The sequence below is a fragment of the Cetorhinus maximus genome, chromosome 13 (assembly GCF_964194155.1).
Source record: "Cetorhinus maximus chromosome 13, sCetMax3.hap1.1, whole genome shotgun sequence".
In the NCBI taxonomy this organism is placed as follows: Eukaryota; Metazoa; Chordata; class Chondrichthyes; order Lamniformes; family Cetorhinidae; genus Cetorhinus; species Cetorhinus maximus.
The window spans coordinates 112,309,918-112,322,605 of NC_135891.1; the positions used below are offsets into that span (position 1 = coordinate 112,309,918).

General features: G+C 41.3%; 1 long non-coding RNA gene across 1 annotated transcript in view; it reads right to left on the reverse strand.

Annotated features, from left to right (window-relative positions):
- The window catches only part of LOC144689255 (uncharacterized), a 60,855-nt gene extending 50,037 nt beyond the window's left edge, over positions 1-10,818 (reverse strand). Inside the window, exons 1-3 of the long non-coding RNA XR_013578609.1 lie at positions 10,659-10,818; positions 2,526-2,655; positions 377-554 (exon numbers count right to left, since the gene is read on the reverse strand). This is a non-coding gene — a long non-coding RNA (uncharacterized LOC144689255). The remainder of the gene's footprint in view (positions 1-376; positions 555-2,525; positions 2,656-10,658) is intronic.
- Between the last annotated feature and the right edge of the window lie 1,870 nt (positions 10,819-12,688).

The window sequence follows — 12,688 nt, forward strand, 5'->3', positions numbered from 1 at the left end:
ATTAGATGCAGAATTTTAAAATGTATTCTTGTAAAGGCCAATCTCCCCCTCCCCTTTCCAAAAACATGTGATTTTAATACAGCCGTTAACTTGGCAGACTATTTGACTGTTTAGCTCATTGTCCCTCTCCTCCCAGTTGCTGCTTTTTATTGCTTTCTTGTACATATGGTATCATAGATTCATACAGAACAAAAGGAGGCCTTTCAGCCCATCATGTCCATGCCGGCTCTTTGAAAGTGGTAACCAATTAGACCCATACCTGTGCTCTTTCCCCTTAGGCTCTGCAATTCTTTTCATTTTCAAGTAATTCAAATGCAAGAGCAAATATTAGCCTGGACTTTGCAATGAAAATTATAGTAAGGCTAACAGTACTCACTGTATTTTGGAGTAAATTGAGTAAGGACTTCTGGAGTCTGTACATGTGCAGTTAAATGTGGAGATGTGGAGATTGCTGTCCAAGTTGCCCTACTCCTCCACTATCTTCACTACGTTGGGCTCTTGCTGATAGACTCAGCATTAAAATCCATGCAAGGACATGAAATTGCTGTTCTTAACTAGTTAACAACAGAACATGCTAGAAAATTTTCAGTTTGATGAATTCAAACGTAAGTGAATTTTTAACTGTGATGTCATAGTTACTGCCAAATAACATCTCTGGCACTGAAATTTTAATTTTACAAGTGTAGAGTCTATTCCTTCAGAATTTAATTATTGTTAGAGATTTTAACAAAGATAGAAATTAACATTTATTTTTATGTTTCTTTCTGTCTCTTGTATCCCTCTATTGATTTGATCTTTCCTTTCCTTACTTTATTTCACTTTCTGTACATGATTTTTTATAGAAAATTAAATGTTCTAATTTATACTTCCTGGTTTAGACTTTGTATGTTTCGGGGAGGATTCTTCAATCTGATTAGTTGAGGAGCTTCACTGTTGCTTTCCCTGCTCACACTTGCTACAGATTCCCTGCAGAGGGCACCACACTGGATCAAATGCCCAATGATATCTTGTTGCTGCTCAAAAGCCCACAAAAAGTCTGTGGGTAGCTTTAACATAGTGAACAATGACTTCGCCACTGACTGCAAAATCTGGGCCATTGTAATTTACAGCATTGACAGATAACACACTATATCTGAACCGACTGTGAAGACTGGTGACCTCATCGCTGTGGGCCTAATAACAGTCCACAGGCTGGGAGGCTCAATTCAATGTTCCCCTAACAACCCAGCTGATTGAAAGGAATGATGTACAACAGGAACGATAATCCCAGAAAACATGGATAGCTAAGAAACCTTTCATTCTGATTACCTGACTTTGCCAGTGCGGTAAACATTTTGCATGTCGCTTATGGCCAATAATGGTTGAGAGAAGAGCTACTGTCTAAGATACTATGACAAGCACTATAGTGTACTTCAGTTTACTAATGGCTTCACCAAAGGCTTTTTGTAGAATATATCTATAGCAGCTGATGCATATAAGATAGTTACAATAAATATAAGATAACCATAATAAATCCAATAAGAAATTCAGGAACTTGCTACCATTTGGTGTTGTTGAGACAAATAGCATAGATGCATTTAAGGGAAAGCTAGGTAAGTACATGAGGGAGAAAGATGGTTGGATGGAGTATATGTAGAGATGTTTCCACTTCTGGTGGGGGAGTGCAAAATAAGAGTCTTAAATATAAGTAGTCACCATTAAAACTAACAAGGAATTCAAGAAAGTGGCGAGAATGTGGAACTTGTTATCACATGGAGTAGTTGAGGTCAATAGAACAGATATCCTTAAAGGGAAGGTAGAGAAAGAAGCACACGAGGGAGAAAGGAATAGATGATATGTTGATAGGGTTAGATCAACACCAGCATCGACCAGTTGGGTTGAATGGTCTGTTTCTGTGCTGTAAAGCTCTACATAATTCTACGTCAGGCTATAAATCAGAGGCAGACATGATCAGTGCTCTGGGCAGACTGTACCTTCATCATTCAGTCTAGTTCCGATTGCCAAAGCACAACAGAGAAACCTAAGAGCAGGAAGCAGTTCCACACGACTGATCCCTAATGTCAAAAGTTCACAGTACTTTTGTGAAGCTTCAGCTTTTCAGCCTGGTTATGAGGGGTCTTGAAAGGTGGCCTTTTAAAGATAACAAGTTAGTTAGAAGAATGGAAGAAGAAAATTGTTACATTAAGCAGCAGGACAAGGAGAGAGTCTTAAACTAGGAAAACCTGAATGGCAGCAAATTTGAAAAATTTCCCCTCCGCCCTTCACGCTCAATCGACATCATAAATTCTCAGTTCCTCCACATGGTGTTTTTCCCTTCCCAAATAACGGACTTTTGATTCATTGGGATGGAAGAAAAATACTGTTCTTCATAATGTATTACAAGTGTTTTAAATCAATACAGATGGTGCTTACTGTCAAAACACAGAACTGCCACACATGAATGATGTCCCTACTTAGAACAAAGGCTGCCAAGGCAGTTTGGTTAGATTCTTCTACTGTGTGCACAGTACTTGTGGAATACTTACAGGCCCCAGAGGTAGCCTGTTTCCCTCATTTACAGGACATCCAAGAAATTTCATCCAGTGCTCCATTTGTAGTCAGATTAATCTGGGTGGTAACTGGTTAGTGAGCAGGCGCTAACTCCCCAACAGGTTCCTAGGATTGTGAGATCAAAGTAAATTTATCACCATCAGGAACCTGAGAAAAAAATTACAAACTTACAAGTTAAGTCGAGCATTAATGTTTTTTTTTTGGAAAATGGTTTAAAGGAGTAAGAGAAAAAAATAAATGATTTTGTTTATACAGCATTCTCAACCTCAGGAAATCCAAAAGTGTTTTACTGCCAATCAAATAATTTGAACTGCAGTCCCTGTTGTAATGTAGGAAACACAGCAGCAAATTCAAGCATAGAAAGCTCCCACAAACAGCAATGTAATATGATCCTGAGTGTGCTAATTACTACACTAACAACCAAGTTAAGATTATCAATTGATATCGCAATGTGGCTCACTTACACTTGCTAGAAGCTACATATATTCATACAAAGAGATCTGTCCTCTTCAGGCAAAAGGAACATGTACAGGTCTTTTTAGAATTAAACAAAAATTTTGGGGGGGCAGGTGGGTGTTGGTGGTGGGCAGGGTACTTAGGCAATAGTTCCCTATTTATATTTTCCATTGCAATGCCTTGACTAATCAGAGTCAACTTGCCAATCAGTCAGCACCCTTTTCTCATGCAATATAAATTATTGCTTCCTTTGGAATTTGGCATTCTTGCATCTGTCCTGATGAGTGCAAGCTTCAGTAAGCATGTCTCTTTTTTCAGCAATATTCAATGTGATAATGACCAGATCAACTGTTTCCTTTTTAAGTGATGTTGTTTTGGATAAAAAATGTTGGCCAAGACACCAGGGAGAGCTTCCGTATTCTTCTTAGAAATAGTGAGGTGTGATATTTTACATCCACCTGAGAAGGCAGGCTGGATCTCAGTCCCACCCAAAAGACACTCCTTTGACAGTGCAGAATCCATCATGGTAATGCCACTTATAGACTGGGAAAATCTCAGGCTCCATCCTTAATCTGTGCTGAGTTAGTTGATCTCAAGTTGGGGTAGGAGTAGAGGCCCTGTAATTGAACACAGCACTCTGTGAGGTAGAGGTAGATGGGGTTTCAGGAGTGAAGAGAAGATAATTTGCCAGGAATTGTTCTTCTGATTACTGTCTAATGACGCAGGGAAAAAAGAAATATTTGTATTTATATAGCACCTTTCACGATCATAAGAACATAAGAACATTAGAACTAGGAGCAGGAGTAGGCAATTCAGCCCCTTGAGCCTGCCCCACCATTCATTACGATCATGGTTGATTTCATTTCAGCCTCAACTCCAATTTCTCGCCCTCTCCCCATAACTTTTCAACCCGTTATTAATGAAAAATCTGTCTCTCTCCTCCTTAACTTCATTCAGCGTCCCAGCATCCACTGCACTCTGAGGTAGTGAATTCCACAGATTCACGACCCTTTGAGAAAAGTAATTCCTCCTCATCTCTGATTTAAATCTACCACCCCTTAGCCTAAAACTATGGCCTCTCGTTCTAGAATACCCCACAAGGGGAAACATCCGCTCCATGTCTACTTTAGCATCTTTATATACCTCAATTAGATCTCCTCTCATCCTTCTAAACTCTAGCAAGTATATGCCTAACCTGCTGAATCGCTCCTCATAAGACAAGCCTCGCATCTCTGGAATCAATCTAGTGAACCTCCTCTGAACCGCCTCCAATGCAACTACATCCTTCCTCAAGTAAGGGGACCAAAACTGTGCACAGTACTCCAGGCACGGTCTCACCAATGCCTTGTACAGTTACAACAACACTTCCCTAATTTTATACTCTATTCCTTTAGCAATAAATGCCAAAATTCTATTTGCCTTCCTTATTACCTGTTGTACCTGCTTACTAGCTTTCAGCAATTCATGCACGAGGACACCCAGCTCCCTCTGCACTGAAGCATTCTGAAGTTTCTCTCCATTTAAATAATAAGTCACCTTTTTATTCTTCCCACCAAAATGGATAACCTCACACTTATCCACGTTAAACTCCATCTGCCAAATTTTGGCCCATTCACCTAACCGTCCACATCCATTTGTAAATTTATTTCTTCATTGCAACTTACTTCCCCACCTATTTTGGTGTCATCTTCAAATTTAGCTATAGTACCTTCTATCCCTGAATCCAAGTCATTAATATAGATTGCAAATAGTTGGGGCCCAAGGACCGAACTCTGTGGCACCCCACTAGTTACAGCTTGCCATCCAGAAAAAGACCCATTTATTCCGACTCTCTGCTTTCTATTGGTTAGCCAATCCTCTATCCAAGCTAATATATTACCCCTAACTCTGTGTGATCTTATCTTGTGTATTAATCTTTTGTGTGGTACCTTATCAAAGGCATTCTGGAAGTCCAGATATACTCCATCTACAGGATCCCCATTATCCACTTTGCTTGTCACATCTTCAAAGAACTCTAGCAAATTAGTCAAACATGATTTACTCTTCATAAAACCATGCTGACTCTGATGGATTGCATTTTGATTTTCCAAATGCCCCATTACTACTTCCTTAATAATGGATTTCAACAATTTCCCAACGACAGACATTAAACTAACTGGTCCATAGTTTCCTACTTTCTGCCTCCCCACCTTTTTGAATAAGGGCATTATATTAGCATTTTTCCAATCCACTGGAACCTTTCCAGAATCCATGGAATTTTGGAATATTATAGCCAATGCATCCGCTATTTCCGCTGTCACTTCCTTTAAGATCATAGGCTGTTCAAAGCGTTTACAGTCAATTAAGTACTTTTTGAACATATTTCATACATTACAACAATGAATATGGCCACAGAAAACTCCCATAACCAGCCATGTGATAATGACCAGATTAACTGTCATTTTTTTATGGTGATAGAATATCAACGTAAATATTGGCCAGGACACTTGACATTGCTCCCCTGGACTTCTTCAAAATATTGCCATGGGATTTCTTACATCCAAGCAAAAGAGCAGAAAAAACCCTGGTTTTTGCGGTTAATGCGGTTTAATGTCTCATTTGAGAGACAGGATCCCCAACAGTGCAGCACTCCCCACCAGAGCATCAACCTAGATTGTTATAGGACTTGAACCCAAAACCTTCTAACTCAGAAGCATAAGTGGTATCATTGAGCCACAGCTATCACATAGTGCTAAAAGCCACATGTGCTTGGGTGGGATCAAAGCAGTCTGGGATGTCTTTCACACACTGCCCTTCCTTCTATCCACATAGGCAATGTCCAGCCTTGGCTCAGTGGTAGCACTCTATCTCTGATTTGGAAGGCTGTAAGTTCAAACCTCACTCCTGAGACTTGAGCACATAATCTAGACTGACACTCCAGTGCAGTATTGAGGAAGTGCTGGGCTGTCAGAGGTGCTGTTCTTTGAATGAGATGTTAAACCAAGTCCCTGTCTTCGCACTCACTTGGACACAAGAGATCTCGTGGCATGACTGTAGAAGAGCCAGGGGATTTCCTGGCACCTTAGCTAATGTCTCCTTGACTAACACCAGGAACATAGAATTGTTTACCAGAGGGAGAGGGAGGCCATTTGGCCTGTTGTGTCTGTGCTGGCCTTCTGCAGGAGCAATTCGCATGGTTCTTAGTATTGTGTGACAACTGTAGCTCAATCATAGCACTTGTGCCTCTGCGTCTGAAGGTTGTGGGTTCAAGACCTGCCCTAGAACCTGTATACAACAATCTAGTTTGAGGGAGTGCCATTTCACTGTACCATTCTGCCAATTTTCCTTTTCAGATAATGATCCAATTCCCTTTTGAATACCATGATTGTTACAAATATGAGGTTTATAAGATTGTTATGTTTGGAGGCTGTGTTTTTAATTTAGGATAAAATGTCAGGTGACCTGTACTGAAGTCTACCTGAAAACAGGCCTGAGTGATGTGGCTGTTAAAGATTAAAGGGAGGCCTGGGTTGTTTTGGAAAGAAGGTGTGAGGTATTCACACTTACAGATAATGGCAGCAGCATCTATGCTTACAGTATTTATACTGCTAGTCTCCAAAGTCCCAGGAAGGTATTGAGAGTCAAAAACAGAAAATGTTGGGAAAACTCAGCAGGTCTAGCAGCATCTGTGGAGAGAGAAACAGAAAAAATCAAACTCTTGAGGATTTGAAACGAAGCTAAAAAATTGACCTAGCTTGTGCTACGGGGTGGGGGGAATCCCCAGGAAGAACATTCACGGTCAAAGATAATTCTGGAGTTAAAAGTTACCAGGCCGGGAAAGGAAAAGAATGGAATTAAACCCTCAGGAGCTAAGAATCGCTTTGGACTGGTTCTGGGAGAATTCAACGTCTACCTAAGGGACAGTTTAAATTATAATCGTAAAGTAGGATTTTCGGTTGTGTTAAAAGTAAAAGGGGAAAGTTCTGGTCTGTAGTTTAAAGTACACGTTGCCAACACAAATAGTGCTCAGTCATGATTGTTTTTCCTAGTTTGCACATTACAGTCTTAAAACATGAAATCTTGTTGTGTCAGCCTTTCAGGGAGTTCAGATTTCTTTTTAAAAGTCGATAGGAATCATAACACTGCCTCCATCACACTTTCAGGCAGTGCGTTCCAAATCCTAACTACTCACTGGGTAAATTGGTTGTCATTTGTCACTTATTTAATTATTGTTTGTTGGACTTTGCCATAAGCAAATTGACAGCAGTATTTCCTACCTTAGGATAGTAACTACACTTCAAATTGTCTGTAAAGCACTTTGGGATGTCCCAAGGCTGTGAACGGGCACTTTATAAATGCAAGTCTTTTTTTTAACAAGGATGGCTGAATAGTGATCTTGGTCGCCTTTTTTCCTTTCTAATCTGTTTTGCAATAGACAAACGTGGACCTTCTTGTGAGCATCAATAGGGAACAAGTTAGAATTTGAGGAGGCATTTGTTGAGAGGGGTGGTTTGTGCACAGAGAACATGTTAAACTGAGCTTACGTAGTTACAATATTCTTTACATCAATTTGGCTTCATGTTATCAAGGTGTTTCTTGGTTTAGGTCTATCAAGTTTTACATGTGAAACTTTCTCTTCCGCTCTCTGTCTCTCAGATCACACTATGGGATAGTTATTCCTCTATCACTATGAGGTCCATTCTCCAGCTCACCTAAAACCCATCCCATAAAACTAATAGAACTCACTTATCACCCCCAGAACACACCAATCTTCACTGGCTCTCCATCTCCTGTTTCATTGACCTCAAATCTTAATTCTCACTTACAAGTCCCTCCAGGGTCTCTCTTTGTGCTACCATTTTTTTCCTTTATTTGTTTTCATGGGATCTAGTGCAAGGCTATTTGTTGCCCATCCCTAACTGCTGTTGAACTGATTGACTTACTTGGCCACTTCAGAGGCAGTTAAGCTGTGGGTCTGGAGTCACATGTAGGCCAGACCAGGTAAAGATGGCAGATGTGAACCAGATGGGTTCATGGGTTTTTACAACAATCAGTAATAGTTGGTTGACTAGCTTTATATTCCAGCTTTATTAATTGAATTCAAATTGCACCAACTGCTATTGTGGGATTTGAACCATGTCCCCAGTGCATAAGTCTGGCCACTGGACTACTAGTCTATGACATTACCACTACACCACCATCTTCTTCCCCCACCCTGGCTCCCTGTCAACATCTTCCAACCTTATGCTCCAGTTCATTCCCTCCAGCTCTTCCTACTCTGGCTGACTGTGCATCTTCCCACTTACCCCATTCAGCTTTGTGACCTTGCACTCTACAGCTCTCTTCCTAAAGCTTCCCCATCTTCAAAAGTCTCCTCTTAATCTCACTCTTCAACCAAATATTCAGTCCCTCCCTCTAAATCGTGCTCAGTGCCCATTTCCCTCCCATGCCTTGGGATGTATTGGGGGCTATATAATAGCAAGTTGCTATTGGGATGGGGAAAGATTATATCATTCTTTTACTATAATTTGTGTAGACTCTGTGGTAAAACCTGGTTCTGATCAGGCCAGTTTTTAACTATTACAATCAGTAATATTAAAAACTAACTCAAAACTGCAAGCCAGCTGCAGAGTGGCGTTATCAATGGAAACCCACTCCATAATTTTGGTTCAGATTGTAATCAGTCTTGTATTTGTCTTTATATCACAGTCCCTCGAGTGGTCATGCTCTCAAATGCTTTTGGCAATTCTCCCACTCAGTTATCAAAATAGAATGAGGTCCTCGATTCTGGAAAACTCTGGTCACTGTGTAAATGCTCCAAAGGGAAATGGGAGTTCAGATTGACTTGTGCGGCAGGGGCTTTTGAACTTTCAGCCAGGAATGTTTCAGTGAAGATCATAAGAGCTAAGAAACAGATGGCTAAAATATGACAGGATTCAACCAGTTTCAGTAATGAATGAATGGTTGTGTTTGAAAGTGAATAATGGCATCTCCCTATTTTTGTACAATGGGCACATTCCCCACGAGGAATACACCAAAGGAACAGGAATTTTTCATTGACCTTTTAAGGCTCAGTAATGAGCATTGTTTTTTCATGGCTGATTGGGGTCCAAATTAAATGAGTGATAAATGAGTGGTGCAGTTAGTTGGAATACTGGTCTCTGATTCTCAAGAATCTGGATTCAAACCTAGTGTAACTTGCTCTGATCTTACTCTCTCTCCAACTGTAATGACCAAAACCCCTCTTACTCCCCCTCCAACTGTAATGGTTTGAGTATGAGAAATTATTGATGTTCCCTTAATATTGCTATCAATGCTTCAATTAAGTAACGGATTAACAGAAGGCAAGTGAAGTCAGTATGCAAGATGAGTTGAGAGTTCCTGAATGCGAAACTAACAACAGAAAATGTTGGGAATGCTCAGGAGATCAGCTGGCATTTGTGGAGAGAAAAATGAATTAATATTTCAGTTCGATTACCTTCCGTCAAGACATCAGAATTCTATTTTTCTTTCAGATTTCCAGCATTTGCAGAGTTTTGCTTTCCCTGAAACTCTTTTCGAGTCAAAACAATAAACTAAATTAACAAAAACAAGGGAGAAATCAAGCACAGCCCCTAAGTCAGGTCAGCTGTAAAATCAAGGAAAAAAACTTTAAAGGAACCTTACAAACATCAAACTAGGATGTGATTAAAGGGGTCAACAAAACACCCCAGTCCCCGCGGTGCCCACCGGGCACGGAAGTTGCTTTCCCTGAATGTGAAGTGATTTTCAACCATTAATAAGTGATCATTCAACACCAGATTTAAAACAATACAATACACCATCAGTCCAATGATCAATACTTGGGCACTAATTAGCATTAAATAGACAATTTCACTTGGTGAGGCCATAAGGATTGCAGATGTTTGGAAATAGAAATGCCCATGCAGTAACAGGTGCCTGACAGATCGAGATTAAGGCAGAGAGAGATGCTGAAGCAGTTTTACTCTTAGCCTGTGAGATGGGATGTTAAATCGAGTTCCCATCCGTTCTCTCAGGAGCAAGATGCTGTCCCAGACCAGGGGAGTCCTCCTGGGGGTTATTGATGTGAAAGAAGTGACTTGTATCATATAAAAGCAAAATACTGCGGATGCTGGAAATCTGAAACAAAGACAGAAAATGCTGGAAAAACTCAGCAGGTCTAACAGCATCTGCGGAGAGAAAAACAGAGTTAATGTTTCGAGTCCGTATGACCCTTCTTCAGACTTGTATTATATAGTGCCTGTCACACACATGAAGGTTCTTAAGCGTTAATGTTTTGGTGGTGTTATTTGAAGAATGAACATTGGCCAGGATGCCTGCCCCACTCTTCTTCCAGTGGTGCTTTGGAATCTTTAACACCTGCCTGGGAGGGCAGAAGAGGCTTTAGTTTAACATCTCTTCTGAGAGCCAGCATTTCCGACAGTACTGCTCTGACAGCCTAGAATACATGCGTCAGTTTTTAAAGGCTTCAACATTCTGCTGTTATCATTTAGCTAACACTGGTATTTGGAAGCAGCAAGTTCTAATGCAGCAATGTCCAGCTCAGACACAAGGTCGCCCTGGCCCTGTAAGAAGTATAAGGTGGTTCCCTCCTTTACATGCCCAGTCAGGAACCCTGGTTCAATGCAGCAACAATTAAATTCAGGACCCACCAGAATCACAAGAAACAGACTTCTCCAGCGCTCCTTTTTCAAAATAAAAACTTAATTCCCTTTGATAATTATTCACATTGCTTCTCTTTGATTGCGCACATTCAATAAAAGATAATGCAGGAAAGTTGGTGCTCAATCCAAACATTCCCTCTCCCAATTATCTAACATTCTTCCCGCTGCTTGTCCTAACCCAGTCTGGAGACCTGCAAATCCCATTGCTAACAGGGAGGGAAAGGATTTCCAGGCATTCGGTTCTGACGGGAGACCTAACAGGCCACAGCCTGCAATGCCATCAGGTATCCAGAAATCACATCATTTATATTCAAGATTGCTGTCAGCAGCACAACTGCAATCAGTGGCTCTTCATTAACATGAAAACTGCCGTCAATCCTTCAGCAGAGTTTTAAAATCGGAGCTGGCCAGGGTAAAAGAAGAGCACTTCTGCCGAATGGGTTTAACTCATTGAGTCGTCTTTTCTAATGGACTTTCTTAAAACCTAGAACTTGCACCATGTTTGATATTTTCTTTGGATGAATTGTCATTGTCCTGTTCGGGATATCTGTGCCAATTGATTCTCTCCTTGCAAACATGGTGCAAAAACAATGGTTGAAAAGGAAAAAAACAAGAATAGAATGTTCTCTAGAATGTTCAATAGAATGTTCAAGAATAAAAAAACAAGAACTGTAGATGATGGAAATCTGAAATAAAAACAGAAAATGCTGGAAACACTCAGCAGGTCAGGCAGCACCCGTGGAGAGAAAAACAGTTAGCATTTCAGGGCTGTGATCTTTTGTCAGAACTGATGAAAGCCAGCTTTCTGAAGAGAAGCCACAGGGCTGAAAGTTTGGCTGGGGTTTGGCTTTTGTTTTGTTGGCTAGCGCCTGTGCCACAGGCCAGGTTTAAAGACGTTCCTTTTGGTGAAACCTCTCCGCGAGGTAAAAATCATTTTCACATTGCTGCATGCGTAACTTAAATTAAATGCTCGTGCACTTTGACTCAAGTGTGCCTAGTGAATGGGTCAATTCATTTAAAGAAAATATTTGCTCGGGATGCTGACTCATTTTTAAACAAAGGAAACTTGTCAAATACAGGAAGGATAACCTTTTTTTTTCATCAGCAAAACGTTTCATCAGTGCTTCAACTGGTCCGACATTAAGTTGTCAAATATAATAGTTTTAGCGAAAGAGAAGTTCTTTTTAAATCTCCGTTCCTAAACATGCTAGCTCATGCTGGTGCATGTATGCATGGTTATTGGCACAACAACAATTTGTGTTTATATATTGCCTTTAACACAGTAAAGTGCCCCATGGTGCTTCACAGGGTAGTGGGTGGGGGGGGGGGGTGGTAACAAACAAAAACTTTACACCAAGTCAGGTAAAGTGATATTAGGACACGTGACCAAAATGCTTAGTTAAAGATATAATTGTCAGGGAGTGAATTAAAGGGCGCGAGGGAAGTAGAGAGAGTGCAGCTGTTTTGGGAGGACCGCAAAGAGGTTGCAAAGGGACACCAAGGTTAACTGAGTTGGCAGGAATATGGCAGATGGAATATCGGGCTAGATATAACATTCCTGATGCAGGTGCTGCTCACCAGTTGGAGAAGTGGTCGGAAACCCACGCCGTTTCTGTGGGGGAGGCCCCGACTAAATTAATGCCTCTCAGGGGCTTAACTGGTCAGGGTCGGGCCTCCTCTGAGATTTAGGGCCCCACCCACCGGGAACAGCTGGCCAATCCGATTGAGGTCGGCAATGCCATCGGGGCTTCACCAGGGATTGCCACTGGATCCCTGGACTCAGGTGAGTGAGGGCGGGATGTAGGGAGGGGGGCCAAAGGAGAGGAGGGGCAGGAGGGTCAGAGGCAAAGGCAGGGGGCATGGCTTTGAGCTCCCCCTCCTCTTCCCAATGCTGGGGCCCTCAATCAGGCACAGAATGCCTGACAACGAGGGGCCTCACCAGTAGTCTGCTGGTAAACCCTGAGCTACCACGAAACTCTAGTGGGCTCAGGGGTAATTGGTGTCGATTGGCTCATTAA